This window comes from Sciurus vulgaris (genome assembly GCF_902686455.1).
Source record: "Sciurus vulgaris genome assembly, chromosome: 5".
Lineage (NCBI taxonomy): Eukaryota > Metazoa > Chordata > Mammalia > Rodentia > Sciuridae > Sciurus > Sciurus vulgaris.
The window spans coordinates 9,219,251-9,225,250 of record NC_136465.1 but is presented as its reverse complement, the minus strand read 5'-3'; the positions used below and the strand labels follow the sequence as shown (position 1 = coordinate 9,225,250).

Genomic DNA, 6,000 nt, shown 5'->3' with positions numbered 1-6,000 from the left:
ACTATTTGCACTGCTCCGAAGTTTTTGCATTTGTTGGCATTTTGGCATCTCCTGGAATCCTTGGACATGTGCTTTTTTGTGCTGTTATTTAACATTACTTGATAGAATTATTTCTACATAGTGACAATGCTCATTGATATAGCTACTCTGCTTTCACCTGTTGTTAGTCATTTGTTAATTTAAAATTTTCTCTATATCTCTGTGTAATTTGCATTTTAACTCCATTTGAACTGTTTCCTTGGGGCATGTCCAGCGGAGAGAGATCGTGGATCATTTTTGTGGTCCCTGTTACCAAGCACGCTCTTATTCTCTGGTAGACGGGGCCGCTGTGTGGTTTTGCCAGGAATGACTACACCCGCCGGTCGGTTTCTCCATCATCTTGACTTCACAGTTTTAGTATCTTAAATTATTTTCCTTAGTTTCAAAAGCCTTCCCTATTTTTATAGTGGATTCAGTTTTCACTTACGTCACTAGAGGAAGGTAGTCACAGCAACTTTTAAAGCCCGGTTTTATTTTTGCATCTTACAGAGAGAGAGGCAGGCAGCCTGCGCCTCCCGCGCCCCAAGCGGTGCGAGGCCGCAGCAGCCGCACTCCGGGCGTCCTTGCAGCGCCGCCGCCAGGGGTCAGTGCAGGCTCGGCGCTGGCCTGCGGGTCCCAGAATGCACCGGGCTCCGGGCCCGCGCGGCGGCCTGGACACAGCTGCCGACCGCGACCCAGCCGGGGTCTACCGGCGGTGGGTGTGGCCGCCCGGGGCGGGGCCTGCGGCGAGGGGCGGGGCCTGCGCGGGGGCGGGGCCCGGAGCCGCGCCGCGGGCCGTCGTGCTGTGGCCCGCGCTGCAGACCTGGCACCTGGCGCTGGGGCAAGGTAGGGGCTGCCGGGGGCCGTCCGGTGCGTGGGCGTGAGTCTCCCGGTGGAGCGGTTCCGAGGCGCGGAGCCCGTGCGGTCCGGGGGCCGCTGCCTACTTGTCGCCGACGCGCGCTCCGGGCTCAACTCTTTGTCTGGCCGGGTTCTCCCGCCTGCAGCCTCCGCGGGCTCGGGAGCGACCCCCGCCGCGGCCCTGCGCGGGAGCTGAGCGCGGGGACCTGGGCGGGGCGCCGCGGGGCGAGGGCCTGAGCCCTGCGCCGCGGGTGTCGTGAGTGGCCTCTGCCCGCGCCCCCGCCCCGGGCGGCGGTGCTCGGGGGCTGCGCCGCCGGTCCTCCCGTGCCGGCAGCGGGACCTCGGCAGCGAGAGGCCGGCGCAGAGCCGCCGCCACGCCCCCGCCGCCGGAGCCCGTGGGGCCTTTCAGAAAGTGAAGTTGGCAGGTGGGCAGCGCCGCAGTGCCGGGCGGCCGGCCGGGCGGGCCTCGGTCCCCTCCGCCTGCCTTGGGTCGCACCGCCAGGCTCTGTCCAGTGTCCCCCTGGCATTAGTGCCCCAACCTAAGGCTCGCGCTGCAAAGCCAGGGCGGCGCCACCTCCGCCCACTTTTCAAAGCCCAGCCAAGTTCCGTCCTCTGATCCCCGTCCCCAGTCACAGTAAATCATTCCTATATATGTTAGTTGTACCGGAACACAATACCTTTATTTTTATCTGGTGCTAAGGATCAAACCCGGTGCCTCCCTCGTCTAGGCATGCGCCCTACCTCTGAGCTACAGCCCCAGCCCTAAAACAAATCATATTTTTAAATTTGTGTTTTTCTTTAAAATCTATACCCATGTTATGTCCATTCTCATAAATATCAGTTACTCCCCGCCCCTGCACTTGATTACATTTATTTGTGAACTCTAAACAGTTTTTCTTGTTCAGTAATAATGATTAGGATAACTATCTAAAAGATATTCTTCAGGTGATCATGATCCTAATAAATGTTAGTTGATAGTAGAAAGCAGTACTTTACTGTTCCTTCCAAAACTTTTTGTAGTGGGGATTGAACCCTTGGTGCTTTGCCACAGAGCTATATTCATCGCCAATAATATTCTTTTAGTTGTTGATGGATATTTTAAATTTTATTTATTTATATATGATGCTAAGAATCCAACCCAAGGCCTCACACATGCTAGGCCGGTACTCTACCATTGAGCTACAACCCCAGCATCCGCCACCACCAGCACTTTTTGTTTTTCATTTTGAGTTAGGGTCTTGATAAGTTGCTTAGGGCCTCATTCAATTGCTGAGACTGGCCTTGAGATTTTGATCCTCCTGCCTTAACCTCCTGAGTCTCTGGGAGTACAGCCATGTGCCCAGCACCAAGTTGTTCCTTCCAAATCTACAATGCTAGGAATGAACACAGACTTCTTTTTTGCTAGTCAGATATCTTGACTATGATGATCAAAAATAAGAAAATTCTTTCAAACTGTTGTCACTTTACCTTGGCCTAAGGAAAGGAGGCAAGTCTAGGAGTTAGGATTCTAAACCTTTTTTAAGCAGAAACTCTTAATGGTCTTCAACTGTCTCTCCAGGTTCCTTTCTTTAGAAGTGCCAGTTTTCTTTCAGGGTATGAAATTATGCATTGTTCATTGTGTATAATATTTTTGTTTGAAAGATATCTGCATATTCCACATATAACATTAATGTTTATTTGAATGCATTGTGTACTTGTGAGTAGTAAGATAAAATTCCTTAAAAAATTTAAAAACAACAAAAAATCCATCATAGCTAGTATGCATTAGTGATTCCCATCATGCCATCCTGGGAGTGACTAGAAGCCAGAAAGAGAAAAACAAAATCTAGTAAGTCACTAATAGTCAACAACACTCACAAGAGGTGCAGGAGGGCTGGGGTTGTGGCTTAGTGGCAGAGTGCTTGCCTAGCATGTGTGAGGCACTGGGTTTGATTCTCAGCACCTCATATAAATAAATAAATAAAAAGAAAGGACTGTGGAGAACTAAAAATATTTTATAAAAAAGAGGTAAAGGTCACTATTTGGAACTTAAAAGGAGCCATTTATTTTACATCAAGACCACTTTGCACAGTAGAGGGCAAGCACTGGTGAGGCCAGGGCTTCCAGAACTCTCTATGGAAAGGGACTGACATATGAAGACTTTTAAATAAAAGCCATGAGTTCACTAAAAATGAGTAGTTGCCCACATGAGCTGTAAGTACATGCACTTGGGGTGAATTTAGGAAACAGGTGGTCCACTGCTTTGATGACCTTCCAATGCCCTTTGTGCTTTAAAAAAAAAAAAAACAAAAAAAACAAAAAAAACAAAAAAAAAAAAAGGCTCAGCTGCCACAGTTCTTGCTTCAGTGGGAGGTAAGTTTAAAACTGACCTGCAGCCACAGACTGGTTTACAGGAATTGGCATAACTGGGTGACTCATCAGTCACTCATTTTTGCAGCAGATCTTTACCAGGCTCCTGCTGAATACCAGGCTGGATGCATTGCTGTGCCCACGCCTACTGGTAACAAGGCACACAGGATCTGCTAATTGGTCTGTGACAATGAGACCTTGGAAATAGGGGTGCAGGGCATTTCTTAGAAACTGATAAAGCCAAAGCAGCTCTAGAAGATCCATCAGGACCAAAATAGCTCAATTTTATTTTATTTTATTTTTTTTTTTTGGTTTGGGGGATTGAACCCAGGGCTGCTTAATCATTGAGCTACATCCCCAGTCCTTTTTATTTTTTATTTTGAAACAGGGTCTCAAAAATATTTAAACCCTTTTTTTAAGAAGCTCATCTAGTTGAGTAAATCATCCCAGAGACTGTTATAATACAGAGTGGCTTTGGTTTAGTGATGGATTTCTGCTCATGGTGCTTTCTACTCCTATTCCAATGTCATGGAGTTTGGGAGAGGGCTTCTGGACAAGTCAGCGCCCGAAATCAGGATTAAAGGATGACTAACTGGGTGCGGCGGTGCAGGCCTGATATCCCAGCTGCTGGGAAGGTTGAGGCAGGAAGATGAAAAGTTCAAGACCAGCCTCAGTGACACTGAGACCCTGTCTCAAAATAAAAAATTTAAAGGGATGGGGATGTAGCTCAGTGGTAAAGTGTCCCTGTGTTCAATCCCCAGTACCAGAAACAAAAGCTGCATTTATATTAGCCAGAAAGAGAGCACATGGGGGCAGAGTAACACAGAGAAGGAATAAGACTGAGGAGAGAGGGTCCATGCAGTGAATGAGGGCAGGCCCTGGAAACCTCAGCGGGAGATTGCCAGGAGCAGGCCTGCTGGCTACCTTGGCCTGACGCCGAGCGAAGTATTACCACAAGGCAGGGCGGCTGTAGCATTTGTGGGCGGCTGTGCTGTTTTCAGCTCTCACGCGTTCTTCTGTTTGGTTTTTATAACCACTCTCTGCAGTTGGTAGGATAAGATTAATAGCTTCCTTTTTTAAGAGTTTACTTAGGAGCTTTGTGTACATCATCCCTGATCCTTATGAAAGCCCTACAAATTAAGTTCCGTGAGCCCACTTCACAGAAGTTGACACTGAGCCCAAGGTGAGGAGCCGGGGCAGGATCAGCCCAGCCCAGTGCAGTGGCCTGCTCTGCCCAGCGTGGGGCAAGACACCCTTCAGGCAACTCCACCCCTGGGAGACGCCTCTCCTGAGTAGTACCAGTGTCCAGCCCTTGCGCAGCCCTGTCTGTGCATTTAGAGCCCCTTTGAACAAGACAGGCCAAGGTTCCTCAGAAAATGAAACATGATTAGCATATGCCTGACAGTCCCACTTCTGAGTTTAAATCCAAGAGACTTCAGAGCAGGGACTCATATACTTGTACACTCCTGTTCATAGAAACTCTTTTTTGGTTGATGCTGGGGGATGGAATGCAGGGTCTTGTGCCTGTTGGGCAAGCACTCTGTCCACTGATCCACATCCCCAGCCCTTTTCAAATGTTGAGACAAGGGTTTTGCTAACTGACCTCAGCCTTCTGAGTCGCTGAGATTACTGGTGCGCACCACCCATGCCCACCTCATAGCAAACACTCTTTAGCCCCAAAGTTGAAGCAGTTTAAGTATTCATGGATGGGCAAATGAAAAATAAAATGTCTGTATATACAGTGGTTATTGAGCATCCTTTAAAAAGGAAGGGAATTCTGGCACATGTTATCACACAGATTACTCTCGAAGACGTACGCCGAGTGCATGAGCCAGTCGCAAAGGACAAATGCTATATAATTCCCCTTGTCTGACGTCCCTAGAGTAGTCAAATTCATAGCACTGGGCATGGTGATGCAGTTCTGCAATCCCAGTGACTCAAGAGGTCGAGCAGGAGGACCACAAGTTGGAGCTGGCCTGGACAACTTAGTGAGACCCTCCCTGTCTCAAATAAATAAATAAAAGGGTGGGAGGCATGAGGCTCAGTGGTAGAATATACCCGGGTTCAATTCCTAGTACCACCAAAAGAAATTGTCGTAGAAGGAATCCTTGTTGTGAGGGGCAGAGGGGACAGGGATCGGGATCAGGGTGAGATGCACAGTGGAAACTCCCAAAGACACAGTGACATTGGGGATGACACTGGAGATGAGAGAGGGGTGGAGCAGAGAGCAATCAGAAAAGACCCTGATTTCCATGGGTGCTGTCCCAATACTGTGCCAGGCCAGCTCTTTACAACAGTGCACACCAGTTGATAGATTACTGCCCCCTACTTTTTAGGAGCCTTTTTGGATCTGCCTGCTTCCAGGAACCTGAGATGTAGGATACAAGATAAAATAAAGCTTAAGAAACAAGGTACTAGAGTGATCTAGTAAAGCAAGCCCCAGTTTTGAGACCAAATTCTCCAACTGGGACCTTGGGAAAGGTACTGAACTCATCTGCAGTGTACAGATGAAAACTGCAGAGCGATTGTGGGAATTGTGTTCACTCAGCAGTCACCAAGCATCAACTTAGTACCACTCCCGTGTTAGGGGCAGGAGAGGAAGAGATGGGTGACGTGGTTCTTAATAGGTGCGTCCCTGCTGGCAGGGAAGACAGCTGTGGACAGGCAGGTGAGCGAGGGGTCTCTGCTGGACACATGCCTAATACCCAGGATGCAGCCCCCTGTTTAAAGTTCTAAAACATGACTGGCCCCAGTGTAGCACAGACACAAACACTG

General features: G+C 49.0%; 1 protein-coding gene across 1 annotated transcript in view; it reads left to right on the top strand.

The window, feature by feature from the left end:
- The first annotated feature begins 806 nt into the window (after positions 1-806).
- The window catches only part of EXTL3 (exostosin like glycosyltransferase 3), a 110,194-nt gene continuing 105,000 nt past the window's right edge, over positions 807-6,000 (top strand). Inside the window, exon 1 of the mRNA XM_079139937.1 lies at positions 807-864. The gene's annotated coding sequence lies outside the window, so the exon portion shown is untranslated. The remainder of the gene's footprint in view (positions 865-6,000) is intronic.